Source organism: Rhinatrema bivittatum, chromosome 15, assembly GCF_901001135.1.
Source record: "Rhinatrema bivittatum chromosome 15, aRhiBiv1.1, whole genome shotgun sequence".
NCBI lineage: Eukaryota > Metazoa > Chordata > Amphibia > Gymnophiona > Rhinatrematidae > Rhinatrema > Rhinatrema bivittatum.
Window position 1 is genome coordinate 45,819,779 of NC_042629.1, and position 21,103 is coordinate 45,840,881.

The following is a 21,103-nucleotide window of genomic DNA, read 5'->3' on the forward strand; positions in this document are numbered from 1 at the left end:
AAAAAACCCCCACCTCACAGCAGCATTCAAAGTAACTGATTTCCTATACTATTTCCAGGAAAAGTAGAAACTGAGGATGGATGCAGGAAAAATAAAAGAAGCAGAAAAATCTTTGTAGAGCATCATGAGTTTTTCATAGCATTGTACTATAATGATTATAATCCAGTTAATTTTGAAAAGAAAATGAAAACACATTGGAAACTAGAATATGCACATAATGGCCAAAAACACTTAAAAGTAGAATTGTCTACTTATCCATTTTAATATATATTTTATTTCTCACATTGGGCCTGATTTTCAAAAGTGTTTACATGCTTAAAACTGGGTGTAATATATATTACCCATATAAATGGGCTTTTAAAAATTGCTACAATATATACTATTGAATTATCCATCGGATTTACCCACATAAGTGCACTTTACGAGCGTAAATGGTTTTAAAAGGTATGTTGCATTTACATGCGTAACTCCTTTGAAAATAAAGGAGTTTGGAAAGCTATTTGGAAAGTCAATATTACATAGTTGAAAATGCCTATGTATTACAATTTATTAGTGACATATTTGCTTCATATGTATTTACTTTATAGGTGTTTAACTTCATGAACCTATGTTGTAATAGTTTATTTTGCAATATTCTTTTAGTAACCTTAAAACATTACTTATAATTTCAATGTTTGAAAAATGATTTTGACAAAACACAAACATTAAACAAAACCATCAAGGGCAATGCTTCAGTAACACAGAGGAGTGAAAGGATAGGATTGGACATCAAAGGGTATTCAGACATTAAAAGAACACTGCGCACACAGGTTAAGAAGGCAACACACTTTTGCTGGGTGCTATTCTACAGCTGCAGATTAAAGCAAGCCATTAGACAGTAGGAGAATTTTTAAACATGCATAGCTCATATAGAGGTTTAAATGCTATGAAAAACAATTAGTTATTAACTCTCCCAGTTTCAGGCAGAACTATAAATACAGTATCTATTTTAAAATAAGGTAATTGTGATTTTTGTTTTTTTTGCTTCAATATGGTTTACTGCAGCCTTAGTATAAAACATAAGAGATAATTTTCAAAGCAATCTATCCCAGATAATAATACTTAATGTAGTTAGACTTATTTGTGGTACACTATCTATCTGCTGCTTACCCCCCCCTCCCCCATCTCACGCCCCCAGGGTCAGATGCTGAGGAAGGAAGGAGGCAGGTAGTAGGGTTGGCAACTTGCTAGAAATGTGTTTACTGATATCCTATCTTCCATAGTTCTGTGGGAATCCTGCCCCCGATCTCCTCCCCCTTTTGTAGTATTTCAAATTGCTGAAAGGGACAGATTTCAAAGGGGAACCCCCTGATCAAAACTCCAAAGGGGACTCCCTCCTCACCCAGCCCTCAGTGATTTGAAATGTTGCATGTGAGCCTTTCGTTAAAAAAGGCGTTAGGGACAGTAGCACGTCCCTAACGCCTCCTTTTTGACAGGAGCGGCGGCTATCAGCGGGTTTGACAGCCGACGCTCAATTTTGCCGGCGTCGGTTCTCGAGCCCACTGACAGCCACGGACTCGGAAACCGGACGCCGGCAAAATTGAGCATCCAGTTTTCGACCCGACAGTCGCTGGCCGACTTCCAATTTTTTTTTTTTTTTAACTTTTTTTTTACTCTTTGGGACCTCCGACTTAATATCGCCATGATATTAAGTAGGAGGGTGCACTTTCCCGGTGCCGGAAGAAATTAGCGCCTACCTTTGGGTAGGCGCTAATTTCTGAAAGTAAAATGTGCGGCTTGGCTGCACATTTTACTTTCTGAATTGCGCGTGAATACCTAATAGGGCCATCAACATGCATTTAATCCTCCTCTTCATGCTCTCCTGATGAAACTTCCTTTTTCACCCCTCCCTGCTCTCTCACTTGATTCATTAAGTTCATTGAAAATGTTCTCCTCACTATTCTGTTATTCAACTACTAAGAAAAAATGTTTACTGTTCACAATACTCTACTGTTCCCAACTACCATGTTAACTCCATTTGATTGTATGCTAATTGCATATTTTGTAAACCGTTATGATGGCTCTACCGAATACCGGTATATAAAACTCTACAAACAAATAAATAAATAAATATGCATGATGAGGGCGCTATTAGGTTCGGCGGGTTGGACGCGCGTTTTCCGCCCTTTACTGAATAAGGGGTAAGGGAAAACACACGTCCAATCGCGGGTTAACAGTGCGCTCCGCCGGAGCGCACTGTACTGTATTGGTCTGTAACAGAGGCATGGGAGAGAGACACCCAAACTTCCAGAAGTGACCTTACTGTGCTGCTTTCCTGGGACCTTTTAACAAGATTATGGAAAGGATAGTCAACTCTCAACTCCTTGAATATCTCGATAACAATAACTTTCTGCATCGGCCCAGTTTGGATTCCGTAAGCACCTTAACACTGAAACTCTCCTACTCGCCCTCTCTGATCACATTATCAAAGGTCTGGACCAAGGCAAGTGCTTCCTCCTAATTCTCCTCGATATATCTGCTGCCTTTGATACTATCGTTCACAACCACCTACTCTCTCGGCTTTCTGAAATAGTCATCTCAGGTCTGGCCCTTCTATGGTTCAAATCCTACTTATCCAACAGAAAATTTGCCGTTAAAATTGGTAACTCGAGCTCAGCACTCTACCCTCTTTCCCAAGGTGTCCCACAAGGTTCCTCCCTTTCTTTCACTTTATTCAACATTTACCTTACACCCCTCTGTCGATTACTAACCGACCTTGGCCTTAAATTTTATCTCTACGCTGATGACATCCAAATAGTCATCCCCATTCACGACTCCCTAACCGACGCCTTGATGCACTGGAATAGATGCCTCACCTCCATAAACAACCTCTTCACTAACCTTCATCTCTCCTTAAATACTAACAAAACTGAACTTCTACTCATATCTCATCTCCAACCCCCGAAACCACTGATTTCCAATGACCCGGCCTTTACTGCCTTTTCCTCCCAGCCTTGTGTAAGAGACCTGGGGGTCCTCCTGGCCCAGCAACTAAACCTAAAAAAAAATATATCAACGCTATCCTCAAAGAAGGCTTTTTTAAGCTCAACATTCTCAAAAAACTCAGACCTCTGCTCCATTATCATGATTTCCGGACTGTCATTCAAGCCACTCTCACCTCCAAGATTGACTATTGCAACTCCTTGCTGCTGGGGCTTCCTTACTCCACCATAAAACTCCTGCAAATGTTCCAAAATGCAGTTGCCAGGGTCATTACTAACACGCGGAAATCAACACATATCACCCCTATACTCAAAGACCTCCACTGGCTCCCCATCCCCTCCCAAACCCTCTCTTATAATTCACAAATCCATCTACTCCTACAATTCCAATTGGCTAGATGATCCCTTCCACCTCACATGCTCAAACAGACCTACTATGACCAAAAATAAAGGAACCCTCCAAGTACCCTCCCTCAAAAAGGCTCATCTCTCATCCACAAGGGCTCGTGCAATCTCCATTGCAGGTCCTAAACACTGGAACGCACTACCTGCTCCACTCCGCCTTGAACCCTGTACCTCAAAATTCAGAAAAAAATTAAAGACCTGGCTGTTCAGGCAAGCTTTCCCCGACTAGTCATCACACACAGCACAGTTACCTAACTCCTTTTATACCTTGTATAGCTTAACCGCATCTCCTGTAGTTCTTTTCCTTTAGTTTTACCCCTGTACATAATTTAACCCCTGTACATATTTTAACCCCTACCATCCCTTATGCATATCTTGTACATATCGTTATTCACCATTTCTCGATATCATACGTTATTGTGTTTTGTTTTCACCTTATTTCTCACTGTCTTTTGGTTCGTATCCCCCTACCCACCCCTGTTCATTGTATTTTTCTACCTGTCAGTTCAATTGTAAACCGGTATGATGTGGTTCACTAATGTCGGTATAAAAAAAATTTTGAAATAAATAAATTAAAGGAAAAGTATTGAACTGCATTATTATTGTAACCACTGCTTTTGATATATCTCTGCTGCATTGCTTTCTGAAACATGACTGAGCACATAATAAAATTAGTTCTGGAATCTACAGTTGTATTGACTCAGGGTATGAGTGTAGCATTGTGTGTCTTGGGGTAGTGAAATGCCTGGGGAATACTGGCCTTGTCTTACCATACCTATACAATGAACTTTTAACAAATCCATTACAGGTAAGCAACTGTGCTTTAACTAAGTAGAAAAGTTAGAGAAACTGTAATAATTTTTTTCCCATAAAGAAAAAAAAACTTTTAGAGAACATTTTTTTTCAAATGCTTTAAAGAAAAGATGCTAAGGGGGTCCATTTACAAAGTTCAATTGAGTTGAATGCATGATAAGACCAATTATCATGTGTTCTAATTATCTCAATTCACTAAAAAATGATAGTATTCACCTGAATGTTTACACAATTTATACCCAGACATATTTGGTGGGAATGTCCAGTAGTGAAAGCTTACTGGGATATAATTTTGGATTTAATGCATGAAATTGGTTAAAAGTGATGAGAGATCTCTTGTTTCTGTTACTACATTGTTCTGATATGCAGCAGGATTCTACCCAGTTGATACTTCAACAGATTACTGTACTGGCAAGATGTGAAATAGTCCACAACTTGAGAAATATCGGGGCACCTCAGAATCACTAAAGGCTTATGGATGGTAATTAAGAAACCAATTAGCCTTGGTGCTTTTGATACAACTGCAATATCACTCTCCGCTTTGATGGCGGGGGAAGGGAGAGGAAGGGGTATTGGATTCTGAATACAGCCAATGCTGGGCCCTGACATTCACGGTCTGGTGTAATGATATGCTGACAGGACTGCTTTTACGGCCACATCAAAAAACAAAGCATGTTCAAGCAGCATTGTGTAATTTATCAGGAAGGCTCTCTGCTTTGGGTGGGGGGGGGGGGGGGGGGAGAGAGGGGAGAGGTGTATTGGATTCCGAAGACAGCCAATGCTCGTCTCCAACTTTTAGGGTCTGGGGTACTGGTACACTGACATTAGGGATAAAACACAGGATTGATTCTACAGCCAAGTCCAAAAGCAAAGCATGTTCAAGCAGCATTATCTGAATTATCAGGAAAGCTGCTCACCACGTAAAAATGTCATTAAAGGTAATTTGGTTATGGGTTTGACAGTTGCTTGGTTTTGAATGTAAATATTTCTATCCTTAACATAAGGCATGGGGGTAACCTGCATGAAGCAGCTGTTACTACCCTTAACAGAGACATGGGGATAATCTGCACGAAGCAGCAGTTACTAGCATAAAAAATTTGCTGAGCAGACTGGATGGACCATTTGGTCTTTTTCTGCCAACATTTTTATGTTTCTATATATGTTTCTAAGTAAGGAGCAAGTACTTCGTAGGTTGGAGAGAATATACTACCTGAACAAGTTAACAGCATTAAAGAGAGACACTTTAAAGAGATTGGAAATGAGCTGGAATTCTTATGAACTGTGGAAAAGTACAAAAGGCATAACAGGGTCAGATCAGAAGGAAAGCTGCAGTCAGGAGACTCAAGTACATTAAGATTATTCTAGGTTGTTTGTGAGAACAATATACAAGACTGCATAATAATGATGCTTAGGTCAGGAGGGAGAGGGGGGAGGGAGGGTGAGAGGAAATAGTCTTACAGGAAACAGTGTATTAATGGTTAATATATTGTGTTTAAAGGCTATTAAATGCTTATTACATGTACAGTATGTTGATGCACAGGTGCACTGTGTGGTGTATTATGTTTTTGTGGACTCAATAAAAATTGTCAGTTAGAAAAAAAATGATAGTATAGAAATACCTTCTACTAAGCTATTTTTGTTTTACACAACTGCAGTCTTATCATGACATACTATAACTTCCATTCAAATGAATGGAAATGCAATCAAACCCAAAATTACCACAAATTTAAATAGTTTATTGTTATTCATTAAAAAGCAAAAGATGAGAGATCACATGGTGCAATGTAGGGGATGGGTGTGATTTCCCTTCTCAGTGCTTGCCTCCAAAATCTTACCCCATCTGCACCTGTAAATTAACTTTTTTTCATAGCTTCCCTTGTCTAACAGACAGTCTCTCATTTCCGAGTTCATCCGAGCTTGGACCATGAGGTCTCACTTCACAAAGAAAGAAAAAGAGAAGGACAAGCTGCGGGCCTCAGAAACCCAGGCCACAATGTAAGCGGAGCCTCCCGACTTGCCTGCTCCGACGGCACTAGCGGACATTAAGTTGGCAGTTACTGAGGCTCTGGGACCCGTACTTAAGACTATCTCCACTAAATTGTCAGAGCTATCTGCTGCTATTGCGGGATACGAAACCTGATTTTCTGAGGTTGAGCGGCGCGTGTCTGACATGCAAGATGGCCTCCTCACTTCCCAGACAGACATCTCAGAGCGTAAGGAGTCTCTCACCAAACATACTGAGCAGCTAGAGGACCTCGAAAATAGATTGTGCAGGTCCAACCTGCACTTTATTGGTCTCCCCGAATCCTTGGAGGACCAGAGTCTCCCCTCCTTTTTGGAAACCTGGTTGAGTAACGAACTGGGCCTGTCATGTGCGCACACCGACTTGGGTCTAAGGCGGTAGCGGCATCGCGTCCATGGGTGGTCATTGCTAAAATTTTCAATTATGCCCATAAGTGTAATATTTTACAGGCGACTCGTGCAGGTAAAATGCTTACCTATGAAAACCACCATGGTGCTTTGTAATTTGTATGCTCCCAATAATTATAACCTGAGATTTTTTTTTAGAGAGCTTTACAGTCTACTTCTTCCCTATATGGAGGATGCTATTATTGTGAGGGTGGATTTTAATACTATTATAGACAGATCTCATGGCTCGCAGAAAGATGCCTCTACAGGAAAGGGCCCCTTATATATTTGGAACAGTCTTTGCACTTGCTGGATGCATGGCAAGTTCTGCATCCGACAGAAAAAGATTACTCATCTTTCTCGTGCCCATGCCACTTTATCTCAGTTAGATTATTTTTTTAATTAGCACCCATACATTTTCCAAACTTAGTGATGCAGGTATGGCTGATATAATTATTTCTGACCACGCCCCAGTCTGGGTGGATTTACAGATTTCCTCAATCCTGCCTTCTCCATCTCATCTGATGATCACTGGTGCTCAGCTGAGCACCCACCTGGACATTAGAGACATTATCCCTGTTAGTGAGCACTAGGTCAAGTATAACTCCCTCCCTCATGGTTTCCATTACCATTTGTTTGAGCAGTGCCCCTTGCAGGGCATCCACTAACTCTCTATTTCTTGTAAATTCCGCAGAAGGGATTCTCCAGTCTACATCCGACAGAATAAAATCTCTAAGCAGCAACACTTCTCCCTTCTTTTCCACCTTTTGGATGTCTTTGACCAGATCTCTGTCTAGTTTTGTTTGAATTGGAAGCTTATAGACTACACCAGTAAAAATAGAACCACTATCTTTTTTTTTTTTTTTAGGACTGTCTATGATGCTTCTTTTCCACCCCATGTCCCTTGCAATTCAGTTGCTTGGATACTGTTTTTGACACAAAGAGCTGCTCTTATGTTCTTATGTCCTTCCCCCTTGTCTGTCCTTCCTTATCAAGTTATAGTCAAGGATGGCCATGTCCCAATCATGAGACTTAGTGAACAAGGTCTCTGTAACAGCAACTATGTCCAGCTGAGAATTCTCAAATTGTGCATCTTTGTATAGATTCTCTACCAAAATTAATCGATTTCTAATTCCGAGATTGAGAGCCTCTTATTAGTACTAAGTCTCTTTTAGATCATTGTCCAATTTGGATTTTGAATAGTCTGAAGGAAGAGTTTATTAATCCTTTAACTGCATTAGTTAATATGTCTCTAGCTAAAGGTATTGTTCCTGAAATTCTGAAAAAAAATCTATTGTATGTCATGCTCCCATAAAGAGTATTTTATTTATTTAAAATCTTTTCTATACCGTCGTTTGGTCATGCGCCATCACAACGGTTTACAGAAAGGCACATATATTTAATGTTCAGCTTGTGTCATACTATCTTACAAAGTGCCAATATAGTTTCGGTTACATGTTTTAATAATACAATCTATATGAAAGGTGACATGGATCTTGTCCATATATATGATTAATAGGGTAAACTCCATTTAGATCAACCTTCAAGTTATCAGCAATTTCTGTTTAACTTTCATTGGGGAAACTTTTAGAAAAAGTAGTTATGACTCAATTGAATGATTATCTGCAAAGAAATGATGGCTTATATACATTTAATGTGGTTTCAGATTACATCATAACACTGAAACCTTATTAGTTTCTGTGAATGATTATTTGCTGCATAAACTTGTTTCAGGCATTGCTGTGATTGCAGTTTACCTTGATATCACTGTGGCTTTTGATTCAGTTAATCACTGGATATTACTTGCCAGGCTGCAGCAGCTAGGGTTAGGTACGGTTGTTATTCGGTGGTTTGAGTCTTATCTACAGAATTGTAGACAACAATTTAGATTAGATTCTTCAAGTTACTCTTGGTTTACCATTAATACTGGGGTTCCACAGCATTCTACCGTATCTTCTTTTTTATTCAATATTTATCTTTTACCTTTATATTTTGTATTGGATTCTTTGGATAACTATTTTTGTTGCTATGCAGATTATCTACAGCTGTATTTCCCAGCTGGTGTTAATCTGAGTCGGACTGAGTAATGCTGCTACTTTTCTTCAGGCCATCTCTGATTGGATGACTGAAAATGATCTTGTGCTAAATACTCTGAAATCAGAAGCCATATGGATTTCTAGAGCTAATTAACCTACTAATCTTGTCTCTCTTGATTTTATGGGTGGCAGTACTAAATTTGTTCATCGAATTTGCAATTTGGATCTTTGTTTTGATTCCAGGTTGGAGTATACCAATCAACTGAGGTCTGTATTATCCAAGGAGTATTTCAGTTCGAAATTATTATGACACATTAGACCTTTTTTAGATTTTTCTGATTTTCTGATTGTAGTTCAGCTCCCCTATGAGGAAAGACTAAAGAGCCTAGGGCTGTTCAGCTTGGAGAAGAGATGGCTGAGGGGGGATGTGATACAGGTGTTTAAAATCATGAGAGGTCTAGAACAGGTAAATGCGCATTGGTTATTTACTCTTTCGGATAATAGAAGGACTAGGGGGGTACTCAATGAAGTTAGCATGGGGCACATTTTAAACTAATCGGAGAAAGTTCTTTTTCACTCAATGCACAATTAAACTCTGGAATTTGTTGCCAGGGGATGTGGTTAGTGCAGTTAGTTTAGCTGGGTTTAAAAAAGGATTGGATAAGTTCTTGGAGCAGAAGTCCATTACCTGCTATTAATTAAGCTGACTTAGAAAATAGCCACTGCTATTACTAGCAACAGTAGCATGGGATAGACTTAGTTTTTAGGTACTTGCCAGGTTCTTATGGCCTGGATTGGCCACTGTTGGAAACAGGATGCTAGGCTTGATAGACCCTTGGTCTGACCCAGTATGGCATGTTCTTATGTTTTATTATGACAACTGTTTATTATTGTAATCCCTTGTATACTGGCCTGCCCAAAGCTAAATTGCCTGCTTTACAACTTTTGCAAAATTCATCAGCCTGCCTTATTACTAAGATTCTAATTCAAAAACACATATCTCCTATTTTGCAACATTTGCATTGGCTGCCTGTATTGCAGCATTTAAAATTTAAGGTTCTTATTTTTAGTACATCACTGCTGTGACCCTCATCAGTGCAAAGCCTATCTTAGAGAAACTGCAGCCACAAATTGCTTTGGCTAATAACTATGCCTGCATCAGCCTGGACAAAATCGAAGAGAAGCTGCCCATCCTCCTGCAGCCCACTAATAAGGCTATTGCTGACATGGTGGCTGGTGCAAAAGAAGCTGTGACAAGTGCCAAGGACACTGTTGCCCATACAATCACTGGAGTGGTGGACAAGACCAAGGGAGCTGTACAGGAGAGCATGGAAATGACAAAGGCTGTTGTGACTGGCAGCATTAACACGGTTCTGGGAAGCCACATGGTGCAGGTGGTGAGCACTGGGGTAGATGCTGCACTGAAAGTCTGAGGCTTTTGTGGATCACTATCTCCCACTGACTGAAGAGGAAGCAGCAAAAGAAGCTACCAGACTTGAAGCTGGCACCCAGAAGCCAAGTTATTACACCAGACTGGAGTCACTGTCTTCCAAGGTTTGCAGGCAAGCTTATGAGCAGGCCTTGACCAGAATCAAAGATGCTAAAGGCAGGAGCCTGGATGTCCTCTCCCAGCTCCACCATACCAGTGATCTGATGAAGTATGCATATAAAAACCTATCAAATGCCAACAAGAGATTGCATGAGGCCCAAGACAGGCCCATGGAAGAAAAGCACAGGACAGGATGGAGAAGCTTCCAGCACTGAGCAGATGGTGTCTAGCTTCTTGGCTATTGCCCAGGACCTGTCTCACCAGCTTCAAACCACCTCCCTCACTCTGGTATCTGGCATCCAAGATCAGGCCTATCACACTACCACTATGGCTAGAAACATCTACCAGAAGTTCCACTCTGCTGCCTCCTTCAGAGATGTGTCTGACCAACTCCTAACCACCAGCAAAGGACAGCTAAAGCAGCCAACCGCTCAGAATTTAAGAAACTACTAAAAACTCATCTTTTCTCCAGTGCATATAATCTATATTAAAATCTTCACACAACATTACAGTATATAACTTCAATTTGTTCAATCTTGTTTGTACTAAGTATTGTAATTATGTTTTAATATGTGACCAAATTATGTATGTTTGAATATGTGAACCGCCTAGACGGATAGTTTACCTTCCCATTGTGCGGTATATAAAACTTTTAAATAAATAAATATGGATGCCCCTATATATTTGTCAGAGCTTTTCCATCCTTATATACCCTCTAGAGTTTTATGTTCATCTAGCTCCCTTCTTCTTGAGGTCCCTGATTTCAAAGTGTTACATTTGCAATCCACTCGAATGCGTGCTTTATCTTCAGTTGGCCTGATCCTTTGGCATTCACTACCTAAGAAATTAAGGCAAATACATGATTTTTTTTTTTTTAATATTTAATCTTTATTGCATTTTGCTTAATTTACAGGAAATTCTTTCAATGTATCTCATATTCCATCCAGGTAACAATAAAGGAACTTATCCATACATTCTAAGAAATCAGTAACATATACAGAAAAACTTATACATTATGTTACCTGGTCATATGTACATTGAACCATTATTAATATTAAGAAATGTGGGGAGATCAAGGGTGATTATAGCGGATAATAATATAAGAAATTAAGCATAAGAAATAAGCTGATTAACTGTGATTAACACCGATATTATACCTATTTCCAGCTACCTTAGGATTCTCCCTAGGATTGTGACGAGGAATCTAAATAAGTACGTAATTGCACTGGGTCTGTAAATACATACTTTACATCTCCACAGTATAGTAAACAGCGACAAGGAAATCATAATAAAAAAGGTACTCCTCTCTCTACTACCTCCTTCCTCATTTCTAAAAACTTTTTTCGCTTTATTTGTGTCGTCCTAGCAATGTCAGGGAAGCTACGAATAGGCTGACCAAAGAATTTCATATTTTGAAATCTAAAATACTGTTTCAGGACATTATCCCTATCTAATCTTGATGTAAACTGGACCAATAAAGTGGTTCTCAAAGCTATATCCATTTCAAATGACTTTCCCAAAAAGTCAGTTATATCCAAACTTTCTTCCCCCTGTTTTTCTTGCTGTTTGAAATTTTCACTCTCACCAGATCGCTGAACTTGATAGTAAACTGTTGATATTAATGGAATTTTTTCCAATGGAAACTTTAATACGTTCACAAAATAACTCTTCAATAAGTCCATAGGCGATTGTAATTTAGTTTTGGGGAAATTCAGAAAGTGCAAATTTGCTCTCTTAGATAGGTTTTCCTGAAACTCCATTTTGTTCTCAAACAATTTCTCTGATTTTATAAGGTTTACTTGTACTACTTTGATTTTTTTCACTTTACCTTCCAAAATTAAAGTTCTTTTATCAAGCGATGTTATCTTTTCTTCCACTTCGCTGGTTTTATTCATAGCTTCTTTCATCGTTAAAGTGTTTATAGATTTCTGTATTACAATTAAGATATTCTTTATTTCCTCCAGGGAGGGAGCTAGAACAGAGGTAGTGTTAAGAAGGGATATATTGCTCATCGCAACTCCTACCTCCAAAGGGCCTTCACCACTCATTTTTCGATCTTCCAGGCATTGTTGTTGAAGCTCTTTTTCGCGGTCCCTGGAACCCGTTTCAATCGGGTTCACTGAGGAGTGATTTTCTTCTCCTCTCGGGGTTCCATTTTGTGAAGATAAAATTTTCTCAAAAGGATCCGCTATATTAATTGTTCTTATTGGTGGGTCCGGAGTCGCTGGATATCCCGGGCTCAGTGATGTTTCGAATGTCAGAGGGCTCAGCTGCTGCTCCATGCCTGCCCCAACGACAACAACTTCCGGGTCCAAAGTCGGCGTTTTTGCGAAAGCAGCTTCGATCTTCATCTGTCTCATGGATTCCGGCATAGAGGTAATTTCTTGCACCCGAGCTTTCCTCTTAGTATGTGGCATGTTCAAAATAGGCTCAGAGGAAATCTTTTGAGGTCTAGCTAGAGGAAAGTATTCAGAGATCAGAAGCTGCAATCCGCACGTCCTCACAGGTCAGCGGCCATCTTGATCTTCCAAATACATGATTTCAAGGTGTTTAGAAAGCATTTGAAAAGCATTCTGTTTTGTGAGGAATTTCCGTCATAAGCATATGGCTAAATGATGTTTAATGAATTTATTTTATGTAAATTGTAATCTGAGATTTGTTATTTTATTGATTGTAATTCGCCTAGTCTGATAGTATCATTACAGGTGAAACATAACTATTAAAATAAATAAATAAAATAAAGTCCACTTCCACCATTAAGGCCTGCAGGTCTGGAATTTTATTGCCCAGATTACTAGAATTTGTGGTTATAGCTTCCAACTTTTCTCTCTAGAATTGCTGCTCTTCTAGTCATCTTTTCTGCTATTTTGAGCTGATTGAATTTGTTGTTTTTGCCTCCCAATTCCTTATTGTCATGGCAATTTCTTTGGCCACCTCCTACCCCTGCCCTTCTAGTTTAAATGCCTGATAATGTATGCTCTGAATTTCTTGCTTAGCATCCTCTTTCCAGTCAAGAACAAATGTAGACTATCCTTACAGTATAACCTTTTACTGCTTCATACATGACCCCAGCCATCAATATAACTTGTTTTACAGCATGTTTTGAGCCAGACAAAGTTATCTATATTGCAGAGCCTTTCATTCCCCTTTTCATGAACAGGTAGTAATTCTGAAAATGCAATGGTCTTTGCCATGTGTCTAATCTTCTTCCCTAGGGTTTGGACTTCTTTCTGTACTTCAAAGATATCATGTCTAGCAAGGTCATTGGTTCCCAGATTAATTATAACATTGCTACTGGAGTCACTACTTTCTTCAGTAATTGTGTTGACTATCTGGTTGGTATTTCTACTGGTTGAGAATCCTGGAAGGCATTTAACTGTATCTCCATCAAAATTATTTCCCAAATTGGTTCCTCTGATGACAGGGTCTCCCAGCAGAAGCAGCTTCATTTTATGATCTTTGATAATGAGAAAAAGTTGTGTTGATGATTTTTTTACTGATTTACTCAATCGAGACATTTAATTGAATGTTTGAAAAGACTAAGCAGAAGAAAATATAGTTCTATGAGGTGATTTGTTGGTGAAACTTTGATATATTTTGGATCCCTCTGTAAAACATAATATTTTAGTGCGTTGGATAAGGGTTTCTGAGTACACTGGGTGACTACATACCTTTCAGCATCACCTCATTTTCCATTCCTGAGTTTCTTTATTATCCAATGCAGAAAAGGTATTATGTATGGGTAACGGTGAGGAGCGTGTTTTTTCATCACAGGCCTTATTCTGCCAGTGCCACTGTAATCCATTTATTCCTGGGTTTCTGAATCCTGGATGTCTGACTTCTCTGTGGGACTAGTGATGGATATTCAGGATGCTGCACAGTTGGGGAAATTGGGGGGTAGATTTTCATACATACGTGCAGGCGTACATGTGCATGCGCTACCCGGCGTGCACACATGTATGCCCAATTTTATAACATGTGCGCGCAAGTTATAACATGTGCGCGCAAGTTATAAAATCGGGGGTTGGTGCACCCTACACGCGCCGATGCCCACGGGCTTTCCCTGTTTCCCCTAATCTGACCTTCCCACCCCTTCCCCTAACCTATCTCCCCCCCCAGCCCTATCCTAGGGCTGGGGGTGGCAGCTCTGATATCCGGCAAGTTGAGAGACCAGGTGGTGTCCAACTGGCGGGGCTGATGTAATCTGGATATCATGTAATCTCCCACGGGAGCGTGAGCGGTAAAAGTCTTACCCGCATTTCTGTGTGCTGTACAAGAAAATGTTGAGACCTGTCGCCAGGCCTCGAGGTGGATTTGCAATTGAGGCAGTGTTTGCTGGATCTTGTGTTTAGCAGATCAGCGAATGCATCTGGGATTTCGGTCCTTAATTAGGAACCAGAAGCCAGAGTATTAATCAGTACAGAGTCTCGTTGCTGACAACGGGAGGATGTCCTCATGGAATCCCAAATGATTGGTAGAGAAGTTCTCTTGGTATTGTGTTCGACATAGCTGGCAATAGTGATATGTGACATTAATACAGTTCTTGGAAGACAAGACAACCTAGAACCTTTTGAACCATATGGCTCGATTTAGAGAACAGATGAAGAGTAAGGCCTGCTTTCTCATAACAAAACTGAATGCATTCTGCTAGCCAGTTTGACAAGGTATGTTTTCCTACTGCTTTACCTGGCTTGTTTGGATCATAAGATAGAAACAGTTGATTGGATTTCCTTTGGACTGTAGTGCAGTTTAAGTAGAAAGATAGTGCACATTTACAGTCCAAGGTATGTAAGGCTCTTTCTCCTTGGTGAGAGTGAGGCTTTGGAAAGAATGTCGGTAAAACTATAGATTGGTTTAGGTGGAATTCCTTGACTACCTTAGGAAGGAATTTGGGCTGAGTACGGAGGACCACCCTGTCATGTAGGAACTTTGTAAAGGGTTCGTATGTGACAAGTGCTTGTAGTTCACTGACTCTCCTAGCTGATGTAATGGCTATGAGGAAGACAGTTTTCCATGTAAGAAATTTAATGTGTCACAGGTGTCTATGGGTTCAAATGGGGAACGCATGAGCCTGGTTAATACTACGTTCAGGTCCCACTGAATGCTTGGGGAATGAAGTGGAGGTTTAAGGTGAGTTAAACCTTTCATAAACTTACTGACGAGAGGCTGTGTAGAGATAGGTGTGTCTCCTAGCTTGTCATGATAAGCTGAGATTGCACTCAAATGTACTCTTACAGATGAAGTCTGAAGACCAGAGTCTAAAAGATGGTATAGGTAATCTAGTAGTGAGGTAGTGGGGCAAGTGAAAGGATCTATAGATTTCTGAGTGCACCACAATGTAAACCATTTCCATTTGTAGGAATAATTCTTTCTAGTGGAAGGTTTACGTGAAGCTATAAGCACTTGAGATATAGTGGTTGGAAGGTTGAGTGGTTGTAAGATCAAGTTTTCAACATCCATGCTGTCAGGGACAGGGATTGAAGGTTGGGATGGTGCAACTGACCCTGATCCTGAGTTATGAGATTGGGAGCTACTCCCAGGCGAATTGGATCCCTGACTGAAAGGTCTAGGAGTGTGGGAAACCATACTTGTCGAGGCCAGTGTGGGGCTATGAGTATCATGGTCCCTTTGTCCTGTTGTAGCTTCACTAGAGTTTTGGTTATGAGCGGTATCGGTGGATACGCATATAACAGGCCTGAGTTCCAATGGCGAGCAAAGGCGTCCTTTGGTAGGCTGTTCTCTTGCCGGAGCAGAGAGCAGTAATTGTTCACTTTGTAGTTCAGGTGAGATGCAAAGAGGTCTATTGTTGGTTGACCCCAGCGTTGGAAGATCTTGGTTGCTATCGCTGGATCCAAGGAACTGACGACTTAGGCGATCTACCACTATGTTGTGGATGCCTGCTAGGTAAGTGGCTCGTAGAAGAATGGAGTGTGCTAGGGCCCAGTCCCAAATCTGAGCTGCTTCTTGACAAAGGAGGTAGCAACCTGTTCCCCCTTGTTTGTTGATGTACCACATGGCTACTGTGTTGTCCGTTTGGATCAGAACAGTCTTGTGTGAAAGGCAGTCCTTGAACGCATGTAGCGCATAATGTATAGCTCGAAGCTCCAGGAAGTTTATTTGAAAAGTAGCTTCGGCTTTTGTCCACGTCCCTTGAGTCTTGAGATGACCAATGTGTGCACCCCATCCTAAGGTGGACGCATCTGTAGTTAAGGTCACTTGTGGAACTGGTTGCTGGAAAGGCAGACCTTTGAGCAAATTGTCCATTGAAGTCCACCAGAGGAGGGAGGCACGTAGTTCCTGTGTTAACTGAATGGGAGTGGACAATGGTTGAATGGCCTGAAGCCACTGAGATTTGAGTGTCCATTGCATTAGTCGCATGGTCAGTCTGGCCATGGGAGTGACGTGTACTGTGGAGACCATGTGACCGAGTAGGGTGAGGCACTGATGAGCTGTAACTTGAGAGTGAGTGCGGAGAGAGTGTGGCAGGAGAACGAGTGTTTGAGCACGGTCTCTTGGAAGAAAAGCTTTTGCTGTGATGGTGTTTAAATCTGCACTGATGAATTGTAGAAGGTGAGATGGCGTGAAATGGGATTTCTGGTAATTGATGAGAAACCCCAAGGAGTGAAGCAAGTTGACTGTGAGCTTGAGGGAATTGAGAGCTCCTTCCTGTGTCTGACTCCTGATGAGCCAATCGTCCAAGTAAGGGAATACATGCACTCTGTCTGTGAAGATGTGCCACCGCTACTGCTAGACACTTTGTGAACACTCGAGGTGCTGAAGCTAGGCCGAATGGGAGCACTCTGTATTGAAAATGTTGTCCTTCGACCAGAAATCGCAGGTATTGGCGATGAGGAGGAAAGATGGGAATGTGAGCGTAGGCGTCTTGAAGATCCAGGGAGCAGAGCCAATCCCCTTTTTGAAGAAGAGGTAGCATGGTGCCTAACAATACCATCCTGAATTTTTCTTTTTTAAGAAATTTGTTGAGATTCCCGAGATCCAGGATTGGACGTAGGCCTCCGGTTTTCTTTGGCATGAGGAAATAGCGGGAGTAGAATCCTCTGCCCTGCTGAGGCCTGGGAACTGGTTCTATGGCCCTGGCTCTCAGAAGGGTGGATAATTCTGTTCTTAGGATTTTGGAGTGGTGGATCACTGTCCAAGATGTGATGGGTGGAGTTTCTTTTGGCACAGTGAGAAAATCCAATCGGTACCCTTGAGCTGTAATTGAGAGCACCCATTGGTCTGTTGTTATGGAGGTCCAGGTATGATGGAAATAGGTTATGCGACCTCCGACTGGTATTTGTGGAAGTGGATTGTGGGAGGGGTCTCTGCTCTCTGGTTGCATTTCAAAAGCCTGATGTTGATGCAGTCTGAGCAGGTGGTTGAGGCCTAGCAGGCCTTTGTCGAGACTGAGGACGCTGAGTTGGACGAGCTTGTCTTGCCCGGCTTGTTGGTGGGTAGTAGCGTCGTTGGCGGTAGTAAGGCTTCCTGACATCTCTTCTAGGAAGTCTTCTAGAAGGTGGTTGTGACTCTTGAGGAATCAGTGATAATTGCTTGAGAGTTTCCATGTGGTCCTTTATGGTGGCCACTGCTTCCTTAACCTTGTCTCCGAATAGGTTCTCACCCAAACAAGGAAGGTCGGCTAATCTCTCTTGAACTTCTGGCCGTAACTCAGAAGCTTTCAGCCAAGCCCATCTACGAGCCGTGATTCCTGAGGCTGACAATCGAGAAGCGGTCTCAAAGCTGTCGTATGTAGCTCTGACTTCGTGCTTGCCTGCTTCTAGGCCCTTATGCATGAGTTGTGAGAAAGGTTCATGAAATTGCTCTGGAAGATCCTGGGTAAGGCCTTCTACCTGCATCCAGAGGTTACGTTGATATTGATTCATGAATAACTGGTATGAATTTATTCTTGAGACCAACATAGCACCTTGAAAGACCTTTCTGCCTAGACTATCCAGGAATCGACTTTCTTTTCCTGGTGGTGTGGAAGCATATGTTTTGAGCCTTTTAGCCTTTTTCTGGGCTGACTCAACTACCACCGACTGGTGTGGTAGTTGAGATTTTTGAAATCCAGGAATTGGCTGGACTAAGTATGTAGCATCTGCTCGCTTATTGACTGATGCTACTGATCCAGAGTGCTCCCACAATCTGTACATGAGCTCCTGCAGCACCTCATGTACTGGTATAGCCAGTATTTCCTTGGGTGGATCTACAAACTGTAGCACCTCTAATGTCTTCTGTCTGGAGTCAATTTCAGAGAGAAGCTGAAAAGGTATAGTCTTCCGACATGTCTTTTACAAAACTGGAGAAAGAAAGATCTTCCGGAGATGACTTTCTCCTATCTTCTGGAGGTGAAGGCTGAGATAAGATGTCCTTGTCTGTAGAGACATCTGAGTCAGAGTCAGTTGCAGTGTCTCTTGGATGACCTGATGGTCTAAAAGGCATCGATGGAATGGAAGGAAATCCTGGAGATTGTGGTCTCCGAGGTGGTACAATGCCAGAAGGACCTGGTATTGGTTCTGGCATCGTGCCCTCATCCATATCTTGGGGCTTCTTGGATACAGCCTGGATTAGGGTGTCCAACTTCTCCATCAGAGGCTGAAGAATAGAGACCTCTGGAATCGGCATCGATAGTTTAATCGGTGCTGGCGGTGGAATCGGCATCAAGGGCATCGGTGTCGGAACCGGAATAGGCATCGAGGGCATCGGTGCCGGAATGGCCGGTGACATCGGTATCGAGGACGGAATATCCATTGGTACCGGAATCGGCGTCGATGGCATCGCTGGTGTCGAAGGTTGTGGCCTCTATCGCTTTGAGGAATGCGTCCCGTACCGCTTGACGTATGTAAACATTAAGTTCCGCCCACATGGATGGTGAGATCAGAGCAGCCATGGGGGGAGGCGGTAGTGGCGATGCCGGTACCTCCTCAGAGCCCTGAGAAGGTATGGTTCCCTGCACCGGTATCGGCGGGGATCGCCTTGGACATACAGGCTCCGAAGCCTGTACGTCCAACAGAGGTTTCTTAGCCGTCGATTCCGTCTCCGTCGATGGCACCACGGGTATCGGGTCGGTGGTCGACGTGTGCGGCCTTCGATGCCGATGGCGATGCTTTTCTTTTTCTTTGGCCTTTGCGCTTCCCGATGTCGATGCCCTTGACGATGGAGAGGGGGAGGAAAGAAAAGCATCTCCCAACTCATCTGGGACTCGCTTCTTTAACACCACCTTACGAATCAATCCAGCCGGAGACGATTGCGTTGAGGATGATGCTGCAGGTAAAAGTTGAATTTTGAACAGCTGTTCCATCTTCTCCATCCGGAGTCGACGTCCCTTCGATGTCATGGCGGCACATAAGGGGCAGGCCCTAACATCGTGGTTCTCACCAAGGCAAAGAACACAGTCTTGGTGGGGGTCTGTAATAGACATATTTCTGGTGCACTTAGGGCACTTTTTGAATCCCGAAGCCATTCTCAGGTCGGACAGCCATTGACGACCGATGACCAGGAAAAAAGACGGTCAAAAAGAACGGTACAGAACCACGAAATAAGGAAAAACTTACCGCGATGGTATACTAAAAGGGAGACCCTTGCGGCTGAAGTTTTTCGAACTTTTTCTAAAGTTTAATGTTGTGGAGAATTCTCCACAGGACTCCTAGTAACCGCGAGGCTAACGGCTCTGTGGAAAAAAGAAGACTGAAGGGAGACCCCTGTGGCAGGGAATATCATGGCATGCTGGGCATGCTCAGTAGGCACTCTGGTGCCAGTCAAAAGTTTCATAGAAACTTTGAAAGAAGTTTTTCCGTACATAGGGCTCCATTACTGATGTCACCCATATGTGAGACTAGCATCCTGCTTGTCCTGGGATAAGCCCAATACTTTTTTGCTGTTTTTTTAAAATAACAAACACAGCTACTTAATACAGACTTGCAATATCAATAGCTTGTTCATGCCATGGTAACCAAGTAACACAGCTACTGCAACACATTGTACAAGGGTCTAACAGACAAGGCACTCCGCAGACTCCAGATAATACAAAACTCCGCTGCACGGCTGATAGGATAAAAATTGCATGACCATATCATGCCTGTGCTACACAAGCTACGCTGGCTGCCAATATGGATACAAAACAAACTTCAAAATTTGGACCCTGGATCTACCTACTTGAGCAACAGGCTCTTCTCATCCATACCTTCCAAATTCTGAAGATCCTCACTTGCTCCATATCTACTCTGTTGCCAAAGGAAATCAAAAGAACAAATACACACAATAGATCCTTCTCAGCAGAAGTTGAACTCTCTCCCAGAATAGCTCTGACAAATACATGACTACTCTTACTTCAGGAAGCAAATAAAAACCTGGCTTTTCTATTAAGCCTTTAATGCTAACCTCGGAACTCAAAGCTGCTAAATTGACTATGGGAAACTATCTGGCATTCACCCTAAATGCCTTAAATATGCTGCTACAATCTAGAGTTTTGCTATGGAGCTATTTATTTTTGATGTTGGAGTTTAGCCATGATTGTTGATCTATTTAGAGTAAGGACTTAAGCGACCTTATTTTGTTTAACTGTATTATAATTTTGCTGTTTTTAAAATTTGTTTATACCTTTGTAATATGACGCTACAAATGACCCATTTGTAAGCTAATATCTTAATATGCTGTAACCTGCTTTGAATGAATGTAATAAATAAGTCCACAGTACTGCTACTATGCCACTGGGCCAGAGTAGCACAACTTAGTTTTGAAAAATACACAAAACAAGGATTTCAGATGTCTTTTTTTTTTTTTTGCAAAGATTTCTTAGGAAAAATCCCCTTGAATAGAAGTAAATGGTTGTAACCATGGCACACTTCCTTTTTTCTTTTTAATTCATCATACTCATGCCTTAATACTAACATCTAATCTTTAACTTTGAC

At 41.6% G+C, this 21,103-nt stretch overlaps 1 protein-coding gene across 9 annotated transcripts in view; it reads right to left on the minus strand.

Annotated features, from left to right (window-relative positions):
- STXBP5L (syntaxin binding protein 5 like) overlaps nucleotides 1-21,103 on the minus strand; it is a 779,311-nt gene that overhangs the window by 100,395 nt on the left and 657,813 nt on the right. The gene's annotated exons all lie outside the window — the stretch shown is intronic.